Source organism: Hevea brasiliensis, chromosome 1 (assembly GCF_030052815.1).
Source record: "Hevea brasiliensis isolate MT/VB/25A 57/8 chromosome 1, ASM3005281v1, whole genome shotgun sequence".
In the NCBI taxonomy this organism is placed as follows: domain Eukaryota; kingdom Viridiplantae; phylum Streptophyta; class Magnoliopsida; order Malpighiales; family Euphorbiaceae; genus Hevea; species Hevea brasiliensis.
In genome coordinates this window covers 120618768-120634318 of record NC_079493.1, presented here as the reverse complement: position 1 = coordinate 120634318, position 15551 = coordinate 120618768, and the positions used below count along the sequence as shown (strand labels likewise).

The following is a 15551-nucleotide window of genomic DNA, read 5'->3' as shown; positions in this document are numbered from 1 at the left end:
CCTCCCTTATGCACATTCACGAAATTGTGCATAACCTATGCACTAAGTCATGCAGCTTCGCATAAGTGACCCAGAACCAGCCGAAAACTGCATAAGGGACTGCATAACTTATGCAGTCCACTTATGCAGTCCCATGAAGAGTTCATTAATGAGCTGGCAGGAGATTCCCTCAAATAATTCCTCCTAGAACATACCATTTTAGGGCTCCATGTCAGAAAAATGCTATAAATAGTCTCATTTTCCCATTTTAGAAGAGGAGACAAAGAGCAGAAAAGGAAAGGAGGGGCAGAGCAGAATTTGAAGAGTCACCTTCACCTTCCACACCATTTTCAACCAAGATTTGCAGATTTCTTTCTTTCCTTACACTTTTCTACATTTCTAGTGTTTAATTTCTTACTTCTTAGCTTGGATTAAAGCTTTATTTCCATTTAAACTCATCATATCTTGTAAGCATTATGGATAGTGAGTAGTTTACTTTTGATTCTGGAGTAAGGGTTGTAATATTTGAGATATTTTGTGGATTTTGATTGGGTAATCCATATTTTGTGGTCTTGATGAGTTTTATTCATTTCTTGTGTGCTTAATGACATGCTTAGTGTAGGATCCCATTAAGTGATGTTCTTAATCCATGGTTGAAGCACCGAAAGGAGAAGGCCTTGTGATAGATAATCAAGAAATTGGACTTAATTAACTTAGACCTAGAAATAGGCTAAGGATTAAGAGGATTCACAGATTAATTAAAGAACTTAATGGGTCTTAATTAATTCTAACTCCACGAAAGTAGGATTAGTTTGATTAAGGCACTCTTTGTCTCACTCGAAAGGGAATTCAAAGGATTTAAGAATTAATCTCCTTAAAACCCATAAGTTTCATAAAATTGGATAACCGATTTAAATCCCAAAATAGCTCGAATATGAAATCCCGAACTCCGGAATCACCTTTTTACCATTGTTAATTTTCAATTGAATTTAATTGCTTGCCATTTTCAATATTGCCATATTTGAACTTGCTTATTTCAATTTGATGCAATTTTAGCTTAATGCAATACATTGTTGAATAGAATATTGATTTTGCACATATAGATTTCACGCTCCATTACTCATCAATTCACTTCTTTAATTTCATAGATACTTCGATTTAGTCAACTTTTATATCAAAAATTCAATCATTAACACAACTCCTCGTGGGATCGATATCTTTTCTATACTACTTGTACGACCCGTGCACTTGCGGTAGGGACGTATCACTAGACATAGTTACAATATTTTTGATTTAAAAAATGATTTTGTATGCTTACCAAGTGCACATGCTTTGCATTGAAATTCTTTTTCAAAACTTAACTTTGGAAGGCCTCTAACAAGATTTCTTCTATAAAGTTTTGCAAGTGTGTTCATGCTAGCATGTCCTAACTTTCTGTGTCATAACCATGCACTATTATCAAGAGTCATAAAACATGTTTCACAATTTTATTCAAGACTTTTTAAATCAAATAGATGAATATTATCTATTCTACTACCAACAAACATAATATTATTTTCATGAATCTCACAATGTATAAGAGTAAAAATGACTTTAAAACCATTATCACAAATTTGACTAATACTTAAAAGATTATATTTCAAATCTTGTACTAATGCAACATTCTCAATGAAAGGATCTTTACCAATAGTTCCACATCTAATGATTTTAGCTTAACTCTTGTCACCAGATTTAACATAAACTTCTTCTTTCAAAGTAAGAGAGGAGAATTTGCCTTGGTTCCCCTTCATGTGCTTAGAGTAACCACTATCTATGTACCAGTATTCTGTTTCCAGCATACTCCTTAGGCAGACCTAAAATCAGTTAACTGTTCTTAGGTACCCACGCCACTTTGGGTCCTTGTGTGTTAGCAATATTAGGTAGGGTTTCTTTAGGCACCCACACTTTCTTTGCCTTAAAAGTTTCTTTCCTAATAGGACAAGCATTAATCATATGACCTTTATGATTGCAATAAAAACATGTAATATTTAGTTGAGAAGAAGATGAAGTTTTAACAAAATAATTTTTGTATTTTCCATATTTCATAAAACCATCATAACTAATTTCAAAATTTTCATTTGAAAGTCTTTAATTCTTAAGAAGTACATCAAGTGTTTCTTTTCCTTTTGTAAATTAGTTGAATCTTTTGTTAAAGATTCAACTTTTGCTTCAAGAATTCTGTTTTTCTCAAGAAGTTGCTCACAAAATTCTTTTGATCTTTGAAGCTTGTCATTCACTTCCTTAAACAATTTCATTTGAGATTTATAAAATTCATTTTCCTTTAAAACCATACTCAAAGAAATATTTTCTGATCTTAAATTAAAATTTTCATGTCTCAAAATTTTGCATTTCTCTTTAAAAGATCTATAGTTGTCATATGTCTTTACAAATGCAAGTTCTAACTCATCGACATTAGAAGGGTCGAGATTTACCTCATTATCACTATCTTCAATGTGTGAGCTTTCACTCTTTTCTTCAATTGCCATCATATAAGTGTTTGCAACATCTTTGTCACTTGTGTCATCATTTGATGAAGAGTCACTATCACTCCACGTTGCCGCCATTGCCTTTTTACTTTTATCCTTTTTAAACATGCTTTTCTTCTTCAATGTAGGACACTTTGGCTTGAAGTGGCCTAGTTTGTTATACTCATAACAAACAATTTCACTTGAGTGATTTGGAGTCTTTAGAGCATATTTCTTTGTGAACTTCTTGCATTTTCTTCCTCATTTTCTAAATGCCTTTTTGAACCTTTTGACTATCATAGCCATATCTTCATCATCATCACTTGAAGCACTTGAGTCATCACTTGAACTAGCTTTGAAGGCAACACTTTTCTTTTTCTCATCAATCTTTTTGGATATGAAGGCTATACTAACAAGTGGTGTGGCGAATCCGCAAGTATACGAGTCGTCTCAAGTAATAAAGTGATGAATCAAGTATCGTTCCCACGAGGATTTTCCGTTTGAGTATCAAACTATGAATGAAGCGATTATTTGGGCTAATGATTAATGAATAAATGGTAAATGTAAATGAGCAAGGTAAATTGATTAATCTAATTGAAATGGGTAAAGAGCAAACAAATAAATTCTAGATCTAGTTTGCAATTAAACTAAATTAACAATGGGTAATTCAAATAAAAGTCTAATTATGTTAAAAGTGATTCCAGAGTTGGGGGTTTATGCATAAATTAATTGGGATTTGTCTTGGGCATTCCAATTTTTAGGGAAAAATAGAGTTTGAAGTGATTAATTCTAAATTCCTTTGATATCTTTTTCAAGCAAACCAAAGTGTGTTCTAAAATAACCAAACCTACTTTCGTATGTTATTTGATTACTCTAAAACCCATTAAGTTTTGTAACCAATCATTGATTCCTCTTAAAATCCTAGTTTATTTCTAAATCTAGTTGATTTTAAGTTCCAATCCTTGATTATCTATCAATGACTTTCACTTTTCGGTCCTTCAATCAAAGATTAACATAATACCCAATGGGTACCAACATTAGGTAAGTAAATTAAGTACACAAGGAAAGAATCAAAACTCGTATTTACGTAAAATAAGGAAATACCCAGTCCAAATACACAAATTAATCTAAAACATATTTCGCAACTCTGAAATCTAAAGAGTTTACTCACTCATGATGGTATTTACAAGAAAGATTGATGGAAAAGTAAAGAAAAACATGATAAGAGGACTAAAATAGAAAAACCCAGGTAGAAGAACCCAAAACTCTGGTTTCTGAAGCTCCAAAAATGGTTGCAGCAGCTCCTCCCCAGAAAGTGGCGTCTCCTCCTCTCTCTATTCTATTTTCTTTCCTTTTTGTTTTTCCTTCCTTTCCTCTTGTGGCAAAAACTAGGAAATGATAAATTTATATCGTCCCAAAAAGTTACCCTAAAAGTAAATAAGAGCCAAGGAGTGGATAGAAAATGAGGTGTAAAATTATCCAAGTCAGCAGCATTATTCACGTTCTGGGCAGTCTGCTTAAGGTACGACTTAACCCTAAGCAGCTTCTTAGCAAATTTCAGCTTTTGGTCGCACTGTCTGCTTAAGGTTAAGCAGACCCTCAGCAAATCTCGGCAGGTTTGGAGTAAAATAGACTTTTCTGCTCATGCTTGACTTCCTGCTTGACTTGTGCAGCACCTTAAGCACTGCCGCTTTACCCTAAGCAGGATCTTAAGCAATTCTCGGCAGGTTATGGAGTAAAAGCTTGAATATGTAGGATTTAAGCCGTGCTTGACTTTCAGCTTGAGCAGGCCTAAGGTTAAGCTTATATGACATACCATAAGCAACATCATAAGCAAAGTCTTAAGCAAATTTCGGCTAACTTGCTATTTCAAAGTTTGATTTCTTCAACTTTCCTCCATGCTTAAAGAATTCCAAATTTCTTCAAATCACTTCCTAATGCACTCATTGATGTTCGATTTGCCACAAAATCCTATCAAAAACAACAAAATTACAAAAATCAAATATAAAGTATCTAAAGTTAACAGATAAGCTAAAATAAAGCTAAAAACATAAAATATACTAAAATATAAGGGCAAAATGGATGCAAAACTACCCTAAAATGCCTATATGAAATGGGTGTAACAAATTCCCCCAAACTCAAGCCTTTGCTTGTCCTCAAGCAAATTAAAAACAATTAATGCAATTTGGGGTACCTTACCTTAAATTTATGAAAATTACTTATCCAAACTCTCAAGCTTACTTTTAGCCACCAACAAACCATATACCCACTTTCAAGGTACAAAGAATTCAATCCTTACCAAAGTTATCACCGCTTAGCCTTGGGTCAATTATCCATATCATCAAGCCCAAACCAATCAATCACAAAGAATAATCATGCCTAGATAGACTATAGGGTAATCCATAAACTAAAGTGTCTCAAATAATGATGGAAGTAAATGAATGGATTAATGATATCCCAATCCCATAGGCAATTCTCCTATTCCAATCTCCACTAATGTAGCAAAACACCATCAAAAGATCAAAAGGACTTTCAAGGGTTGTAATGGGGCCAAAGGGGTGAAAATGTGGCTAACAAGGAAAGGATAAAGGTAACAAAATATGAGAATAATCAAATTATTAAAAGATCAAGACACACGAAATTTTTTCTCTTTTTTTTTTTTTTTCAAAGAATCAAATGGGGGAAGGAACTTTACAACTATTCACTAATGCTAGCATATAATTTTGAAGCTTTTAGAGGGACTACATAAATAACATTGACTTTGAATTATAATTGTCCCTTTCAATTCATCCCCAAACTCATTTCTTTGTGTACTTGGGTGGTGAATTGCTTTACATACCATAATTGAATTTGCTAGCTCTTTTTTTTTTTTTTTTTTTTTAACTTTAGTCACTTCTCCCAACTAATTATTATTATTATTATTATTATTATTTTAAATGTATTTATCACTCAAAGAATTATTCTCATGGAGGGTAGGTAAGTTTTTGGATTTATAGCTAGGCATTAATGTGGGTTCCAAAGGAATAAGAGGGATAAATGTAGGCTCAAATTGGTTCCAAAGGGAAATTTTTAAGTGAGGTTGGCTAAGGCTAAAATATGGGTTTAAAATTCAAAGAATGCCTAGATCATTTCTTTCTCAAGTGCATGCTATGATTTCGCCTTGAAAGGTTTAGAAAGATTATTCTAGGATTGGTGAGACATCAATTAGCTACTTCTCACCCTAGAGTTTTCTCTAAGCACTCAAAGTCAATGCAATTGATTGGGTGGCCCTTGGCTAAGAAGATATAAACTACAGCAAGAATCTAATAACTTTGCACCTATCCAGAACTTTCAATTTATCAAACCCTTCTAAAAGTAAGCTTAATTGCTCTTCAAGGCAACTCTCAATCCTCTAAGGATAAGGTAAAAATTTATTTTTATGATATGCATGATCCTAAAATGAATGCATAAATTAAATTAAAATTAAGTATAATCTATATGAAAACTATATGCAAATGTATGTGTATGAGTATAGACATGTGTGTGGTATATGTAAAAGTATATGGATTATCTATATATGGATGAATGAAATGCAATAAATGAATGAATGAAAATTTTAAAGAAAATTTTAAAAATTTTGCAAAAATTTTGCCCTCACCCCCAAACTCAAATGAAACATTGTCCTCAATGTCTAAAATGAATGCAGAGATGGGCAAAATTGTGTGAACTAATCAATTAATGAAATATATACAATTAGGGATTAAATCAATATAAGCTCAAGAATTCCAAAATTAGTTCAAAATGATATTAACAATGAAGCTTTAGAGAGAAAAATGTGAAAAAGTATCCCAAATGTATGAATTTACACTGCTTAAGATGTTGCTTAACCTGTTGCGTAGGGTAAGCAAAAGCATAAGCATTGGCATAAGCATTAGCAACATACCATAAGCATAAATAGTAAAAGGGTAAGCTGTTACCTCCAAATGATGTTAAACATATGCAGCTCAAAGGAAATTTTGCAACTCATCAATATCAACAAAATTAGGACTGAATAAAAGATAAAGTACAAAAATAATGTGCAAGAAGATGAAAAAGAAATGTAATGAAATAAGATCTAACAGTTAAATCAAGAATTAAACTAAAAAGCATTCATAGAATAACTATATCCATATCAGAAGATAAAATAAAATAAACTAAACTAAAGGAAATGAATGCAAATATAATCATAAAAACTAATTACCAAAGTATTACAACTATTACTAAAGTTTGAAGATTAAAATAAATAGATTACAAAACAAACCTAAAACAGAAACTAAAACTGAATTGAAGAACTAAAACTAGTACTAAACTACTGCTACTGTTCAAGCTTTGCTGTCAAGGCTTTGTTGCTGCATCAGGGTCTGCTCCAGGTTCTGCAGTGGGTTCATTGTAATCCGAAGCTTCAGAAGCAGTTTCCAAATTTTTTGTGAGTTCTTTCATTTCCTGGAGCATGTTTTGGCCCCAATGATATAAATTGTTATAAGATTGAGCCAATTTGTTGTAGAGCTCCAACATTTGAAGTTGCTGCTGCTGTTGCTTCTTTTTAAGAGATGAAAATCTCTTTTTAAGTTTCTTTTCTAGTTTCTTCTTTTGGTTGACCTGCTGCTAACCCATGGTATCAATTTTAACTTCTAAGCTCTTCAAGGTTGCAAGGATATCTATAGTGTCAGGTGAGGGAACAGATGGTTGGATAGTGAAGCTGGCTACTTTGGATTCCAAGGATCTTAGGAGGGACAAAATATCTGCTGAAAACTGCGGGGCAGTGGTTGTTTGGGGTTCTGTTGGTGCAAAGGTATTTGGTTCTGCAGTACCACTAGCTTCAGCATGCTGCTGCAACAAAGCATAAGTATGTCCTACTTTCTCATAAAGATCCATGTGTAGCAACATTGTGCTGTCTATAAAGGATTCACCAGACACTGGTAGTAGCTTATATAGACTAGCATCAAAGCTAAATGAATTGGCTATGGCAGTTATATACCCTCCAAAGACTATGCTACCTCTGGTATGCTTTGTGACAGTTTGGTGCCAATGAGTAGCTAGGAAATGGGCTGTGCTAACTTATTTTCTCTCCTTGATGCACCACAAGAAAAATAAATCTCCAGCACCCACAATGCTGTTACTGTGTCCCCTTCCTAAAACAGTGTAAGAGATAAATCTATGGAGGTATTTCAACACATGATCGACTATCCTAGAGGCTTTTGCTATCCTCTGTCTGTAATAACCCCCATAAGGTGCAATTTCTTTCCAGAACTGAACAGGGTCATAAATGGTTTGTTGCCACTCAATACTTTTATAGCCCGAACCCTGAAAACCAAAAATTTCATTCATAGAATCCATGTCTAACTCCCTATCAATGCCAGCACATCGAAAACAGATCACATCTTTATGCTCAGGTACTGTTGGTTTGAAATTCAGCCTTAAGGAACTCAAAAATTCCAAGGTCAAATCCTTGTACACTGGTTCCCTAATCCTAGCAAACTTAGTCTAGTTGACAGCATCTAAGTAAGCAAATACAGAGTCATAAATGCCTAACTCTTTTAAAATCTGCTCATCCATATATTTATTTGCCAAAATAGGCTTAGAAGCTAAACTCTCATAAGCATTTCTCATATCCATATCTTTAAAAGTCCAAGGTAATGGAGAAAGTACCTCCTCTATATCATTGGCGGATAGCCAGCAGTCTTCTTTGGAGCGATGTGGTGAGAGAGTTTAAGGGTGACTGAGATACAGGGATTTGAACCGCTGGTGATGAAATTTGCGATGAGGACCTAGTTCTTTTACTGACTGGTTCAGAGGGAAGTTGAGGTGGAGAGTTTAAGTCCAAAGGAATAGAGGGGTTTCCTTTTCTTTTTTCGACAGTGGCTTTCTTGGGTCTACCCGCAGCCATTTTGGTTTTACCTTTAGATTTGGTTTGAGTTGGAGCGGGTTCAGACATTGGTTCTTGAGACTGAGTTTCGAAAATGGGTGTTTCATTTTGTGGCTCATTTTGTGGTGAGAGGGGGGTCGGCAGAATGAGGGTTGGTGTTTGGTTTTAGGGTAGTGGTGGTGTTTGCGATGGTGGTGATTGAGGTAGTGGTGGACTGGGACTGCGGTTAGGGTTCACAGAAAATGAGGATGGAGTAGCCATTTTCGATTTGATAGAGCGCTTGGATTTTCTAGGTTTGTGGGTGGACCACATCTTGGTTCTCACCATTTAAATAAGAGAAATAAACTCTTCGGCTTCCCTAGAAATGTCAGAAAAAATGGTGGAGGGGGGGGGGGGGGGAATAATGCTTTGGTTTATCGGGAGTGAGGGTGAGGGTTTTATAAAAAAAAATGGCAAAAATTTTGGGGCGTTTTAAAATGTAGGGCAGACATCTGGTAATTTGGGTTATGCTTGGGGTTAAGTAGAATTTGCATAGGGTTCAGCAGAATTGCATAGGGTTCAGCTTAGTAAGCAACATCATCAGCAAGTTTCGGCATGTTTTGAAAAAATTTATGGTTTTACTTGCCAAAAACAGTCCAAATGATATGGAATGCTATCATGACCCTCAGCAATTACCAAATACACACAAACACCATAAAATTGAGGAATTTAAGCTCATCATCTCTTAGAACTCATCAAACATAACATAACCATGAAGGGATTTAAAAGGCAAACAACTTAAATTAAGCATGGATTGTAATTACCTTTCTGCAAACCCAACGAAATGGTTTGATTTCCAAGCTTATACCCAAAGCACATTTTCAGCAGCATTTGAGACAAGTTCCAAACATTCAAAAATTGCAGAAAAGACAGAGAAATTGACTTCTTAAGCAGCATGAACAGTAGCGTGAACAGTAACAAAAACAGTAACTCAAACAAAAACATGCAAACTCTAACTAACTACAAAAACTATATATACACTAAAAGGTAAAACTTAATAAACACTATTTTTGCACTTTAATAAAGCTCACATCAGTCCTAAATATCAAAATTGATCCTTATTTAAGTTGCATTTCACAAAATTTACACAAAATTAAACATGTGCTATCAAGTAGATTGCAATATCAGCAATTTAGCACAAGTTTAAAGGTGTTACTGTTCACAGGTACTACATAAAGTGCAGAATTTTGCTTATACTTGCTCCCTTTCAATTCTTTCTTTTTGCTACATGTGTCAATTTGCCCAATCTTCATGAATGACCTACAAAAGATAAACAAATGTCACTTTTGAGTTTAATGAGGGTAAAAACTGAAAATGAAATGAAATGGAAAATTAATAAACTATAAAAGGATACGCTTGGATTGCCTCCCAAGAAGCGCTTGTTTAAGGTCTTAAGCTTGACATTCCACTCCAAATCACCTAAATATCCCTAATTAGGGAACCAAGCCATGAAACCTCTACAACCTTTTGTGTGGGTTCTCCAATAATATAATGCTTTAATCTCTGCCCATTAACTTTGAAAGTCCCTGAGGTTTCATTTCCTATCTCAACAGTTCCATAGGGGTATACCTTTATAACAGTGTAAGGCCCTGACCATCTTGACTTTAATTTTCCGGGAAATAACCTTAATCTAGAATTATATAAGAGAACAACATCCCCTTCCTGAAATTCTTTCCTCCTAATATGCTTATCATGCCATCTTTTAGTTCTTTTCTTGTAAAGCTTGGCATTTTCATAAGCATCCAATCTAAGTTCCTCAAGTTCATTTAGTTGCAGCATTCTTTTTTCTCCTGCAGTTTTTAAGTCAAAATTCAGTGTCCTTATGGCCCAATATGCTCTATGCTCCAACTCCAAAGGTAAATGACAAGCTTTCCCATAAACCAATCTAAATGGGGTGGTGCCAATAGGAGTTTTAAAAGCTGTTCTATAGGCCCAAAGAGCATTATCTAACTTTAGGGACCAATCTTTCCTTGAACTATTCACTGTTTTCTCAAGAATTCTTTTCAACTCTCTATTTGAGATCTCCTCTTGACCACTAGTTTATGGATGGTAGGGTGTTGCAACCTTATGCTTTACTCCATATTTTTGTAATAATCTCTCAAATTGATGGTTGCAAAAATGAGAACCTCCATCACTTACAATGGCACGTGGAGTTCCAAACCTTGTAAAAATGAACTTTTTAAGGAATTTAATCACAACTCTAACATCATTAGTTGGAGATGGTATAGCTTCAACCCATTTGCTTACATAATCTACCCCAACTAAAATGTATTTGTGTTCAAAGGATGATGGAAAAGGTCCCATGAAATCAATACCCCACACATCAAATAGTTCCACTTCCAATATATTTTGGAGGGGCATTTCATCTCTTTTCGAGATATTACCCATCCTTTGACACCTATCACATGCATTTACAAACTTTCTCACATCCTTAAACATATGTGGCCAAAAGAATCCTGCTTGAAGAACTTTTTTTGCAGTCTTTGTCACACTCATATGACCCCCATAAAGTGAAGAATGGCAATCTTTAATAACATTCCCTATCTCCTCATCAGCTAAACATCTTCTAATCAACCCATCTCCACATCTCTTGAACAAAAATGGCTCTTCTCAATCGTAATCCTTCACATCAAAAAGAAATTTCTTCTTTTGCTACCATGTTAGGTCAGGTGGAAGGATTCCACACACCAGATAGTTCACGAAATCTGCATACCAAGGGGTTTTTGCATTCATGATTACTAACAGTTGCTCATCAGGAAAATAATCATCTATTGGGGGCTCTTTTCCCAAATTATCTCCTTGTTCTTGCCTCAATCTAGACAGATGATCTGCTACCACATTTTCTACTCCTTTTCTTGTCTTTAATTTCTAAGTCAAACTTTTGAAGGTGTAGCACCCACCTTATCAACCTAGGTTTGGCCTCTTTTTTCTGAAGGAGATATTTGATAGCTGCATGATCTGTGTATACTATTACCTTAGACCCCACAAGATAGGACCTGAATTTATCTACTGCGAATACCATTGCCAAAAACTCTTTCTCTGTAGTAGAGTAATTTATTTGAGCATCATCTAAGGTCTTACTTGCATAGTATATTGCATACACTTTCTTATCTCTCCTTTGTCCCAAAACAGCCCCAATGGCATAATCACTAGCATCGCACATTAACTCAAAAGGTAATGACCAATCGGGTGGCTGCATAATAGGAGCAGATATCAAAGCTTCCTTTATCCTGCAAAAAGCGTTCATACAATTAGTGTTAAAATGAAATTCCACATCTTTACTCAATAAATTGGTAAAAGGCTTAGAAATCTTAGAAAAATCCTTGATGAATCTCCTGTAAAATCCAGCATGCCCCAAGAAACTCCTCACTCCCTTCATGGATGTTGGGGGTGGCATTTTCTCAATAATTTCTACCTTTACTTTATCCACCTCAATACCCCTATTTCACACAAGATGTCCCAAAACAATTCCTTCTTGTACCATAAAATGGCACTTTTCCCAATTCAAAACTAAATTGAACTCTTCACATCTCTGCAAAACCTTAGACAAGTTAGATAAGCATTCATCGAAAGATTTACCATACACAAAAAAATCATCCATGAACACTTCCATAATACCCTCAATCATGTCAGAAAATATGGACATCATACATCTTTGAAATGTAGCAGGGGCATTACATAGTCCAAATGGCATCCTTCGATATGCAAAGGTACCATAAGGACATGTGAAGGTAGTTTTATCCTGATCATCTGGGTGAATAGGGATCTGAAAGAACCCTGAATAGCCTTCCATATAGCAAAAATAAGAATGATGAGCTAGTCTCTCAAGCATCTGATCTATAAATGGTAATGGAAAATGGTCCTTTCTAGTTGCATTATTCAACTTCCAATAGTCTATACACACTCTCCATCCAGTTACAGTCCTTGTAGGTATTAGTTCATCATTTTCATTTTTCACTACTGTGATGCCCCCTTTTTTGGGTACAACATGAACTGGACTTACCCAATTGCTGTCAGAAACAGGGTAAATGATAGTAGCATCAAGCAATTTCAAGATTTCCTTTTTCACAACCTCTTTCATATTTGGATTCAATCTCCTCTGTGACTCTCGAGAGGCTTTATGATTATTTTCCAACAAAATTCTATGCATGCACACAGAAGGATGTATTCCTTTAATATCATCAATGGTATAACCGATTATCCTTCTATGCTTTCTAAGAACTCTTAATAATTTTTCAACTTCACAATCATTCAGTTTAGCACTAACAATTACAGGATATGTAGAATTTTGACCTAGAAAAGCATACCTGAGATTTGTTGGAAGAGCTTTTAACTCTACCTTTGGTGCATCACTTTTTTCAAGCTTTGATAATGAAGTTGCATCTTGCTTCAAACTCCCAATCTTCTCAGTATCAGCCATAGGCAAAGGTGGATTTCCTTCCAAGATTGTAGCATATTCTGCAGCTTCTTCGATTTCATTCCCTTTTTTGATGTTAAGAACCAAACAAACTTCTAAGGGATCTTCAGGATGTTGCTTTTTGAGCACTTCTCTGACCTCTTCATCTATCACATCAATTCTCAAGCATGAATTTGAATCATCTTTCTTTTTCATTGCTTGAAACAAATTAAATTCAACTTTTTCTTCCCCAACTTCTAATGTAAGCCTTCCATTTTTTACATCAATCACAGCTCCAGCAGTAGCAAGGAAAGGTCTTCCAAGAATAATAGGAATGTGTACATCCTCCTCCATCTCCAATACCACAAAATCCACTGGTATGAAAAATTTTCCAACTTTCAAAGGAACATTCTCAATTACCCCAATTGGAAATTTAATAGACCTATCTGCTAACTGTAGTGAAATGGTAGTAGGCTTCATTTCTCCAATCTTCACTTTCTCATAGATAGACAATGGCATTAGACTAACACTGGCTCCGAGATCAAATAAAGCCTTATCTATACTGATATCCCCAATGTGACATGGTATGGAAAAAACTTCTAGGATCTTTCAGTTTGGGTGGAAGCTTATTTTGCAAAATAGCACTGCTTTCTTCTGTGAGAGCTACGGTCTCAAATTCCTCCAATTTCTTCTTGTTAGATAAAATATCCTTCAAAAATTTAGCATATGAAGGCATTTGTGCTAAGGCATCAGTGAAAGGAATAGTCACATGCAAAGACTTCAATACTTCCAAAAACCTCCCAAATTGTTTATCCAATTTCGCTTTCTGGAACCTTTGTGGGAATGGTAAAGTGGCATGTCGGCTTTAGGTGCTACATATTTAGGTTCTTCCTCTTTGCTCTCTCTCTCCTTACTTCCCTTTTCTTCCATTGAATTTTTTTTCTCAGCTTCAATTCTAACTTCAACTTCAGTTTGTTCATCTCCTTCTCTGTTTTTCTCTTCTTCAATTTTCTCTTCAATCTTTTTATCTCCATTCTCCAATATTTTTCCACTTCTCAATGTAATAGCCTTGCAATGCTCCCTTGAATTTTCTGGCTGGCTAGGGAGCTTCTCAAATGCTTTGTTATTTGAAGAGCTAGGTTGTTGAGCTATTTGATTCTCTAACATCTTGTTGTGTGTTGCCATTTGATCTACTTTATATGCTAATTGAGAAATCATATCTTGTTGACTTTGATGGCTCACAAGTAGAGTCTCAATCATAGCTTCTAATCTAGCTGTCTTGTCTGGTTGTGCTTGTTGTGGTAGAGGTGGAGCAGGTGCATTTTGAGGTTTAGGAATTCCAGGAGGAGGACCTCTATTCTGCTGAAAATTCTGATGTTGTCCTTGTCTACCTCCCCAAGAGAAATTGGGGTGGTTTCTCCATGCTGGATCATAAGTTGCAGAAAATGGATTACCACCTGGTCTTTGATTGTAGTTCCCCACATAATCCACTTGCTCACTTGAAAAATCTTAATTAAGTGCAGAAAAATTAGCTGCACAATTGACATTTACAGCTCCAACTTCTACTGAATTACTAGGACCTCCAGCTGAAGAATCTACTTTCATGCTTAGCTTGTCCATTTTCCTTGTCAAAGCATCAAACTTAGCATTAATCATATTCATGGCATCAAGCTCAAACATACCAGCTGGTTTCTTAATCTCATTCCTCTCACAACTCCATTGGTAGTTGTTATAAGCAATTTTATCAAGAGCAGAAAAAGCTTCATCTTCAGATTTTTCCATAAGATCACCTCCAGAAGATGCATCAATTGTACTTCTAATAGCTGGTGAAACTCCATTGTAAAAGTGTTGAACAAACATCCACTTAGGAATCCCATGATTTGGATATCTCCTTTGCAAATCCTTGTACCTCTCCCATGCTTCATACAAGCTCTCATCATCTCTAGGTTTGAAACAAGTCAGCTCATTTCTTAGCTTAGCTGTCTTGCTTGGTGGAAAATATTGAGCTAAAAATGCTTGAGAAAGTTCATCCCATGTTGTGATAGAACCCGGTGGCAAAGAATGTAACCACTTTCTAGCTCGGTCCTTCAAAGAAAAAGGAAATAATCTGAGTCGAATTGCTGTTAGTAGTATGCCCTAGAGCATATCATTTAGTATGTATCTTGTACATATTTTTAATAATAAAAGGCATTTCCACTTTTCCGTTTACATAATATATTTATGTGTAATAGAAAAGGTCCATTGATATTTTGTTAGAAATATTATTCTTAAGTTGTTAAGAATATGAGTGACAATATTTCTAGCACAAAGTATCATAAATAGGTTCACAATCGAGGATACTTCATAATAAGGACATGACTTATCCAGAAAGATTGTATTCATGTTTGTTCCCAAGTTATTTATATGAGATATAAATAAGATGGAATGGTGAGTCTCATGCCATATAACAAACATGATAGGCACTTATAAATGATAAGTAGGCCGAACCAGTGACACTTATGACAAGCACATGGAGTTTACTCTTGTCAATGTTTTGTCATAAATCATATCAGTGCATATAATCTTTAGACTGAGATAGCACAGTTATCTTGTATATAGGTAGTTTGAGTTTGATCGCTTTCATACTTGTACTATGTATGGGTATATGGGCATGTGTTGGCTCCTCTAGTTATATATGGAGGTAGGTGTTGATCAAGATGGAATCTGTTCCTCTAAGTAAATAGAGATAAAATCCTATGTTCATTTAATT

At 35.1% G+C, this 15551-nt stretch overlaps 1 non-coding gene across 1 annotated transcript; it reads left to right on the top strand.

Annotated features, from left to right (window-relative positions):
- The first annotated feature begins 14672 nt into the window (after nucleotides 1–14672).
- Nucleotides 14673–14779, top strand: LOC131170212 (small nucleolar RNA R71). The gene has a single exon (XR_009141139.1). It is a non-coding gene; the product is annotated as a small nucleolar RNA R71 (small nucleolar RNA).
- The last annotated feature ends 772 nt before the right edge of the window (nucleotides 14780–15551 follow it).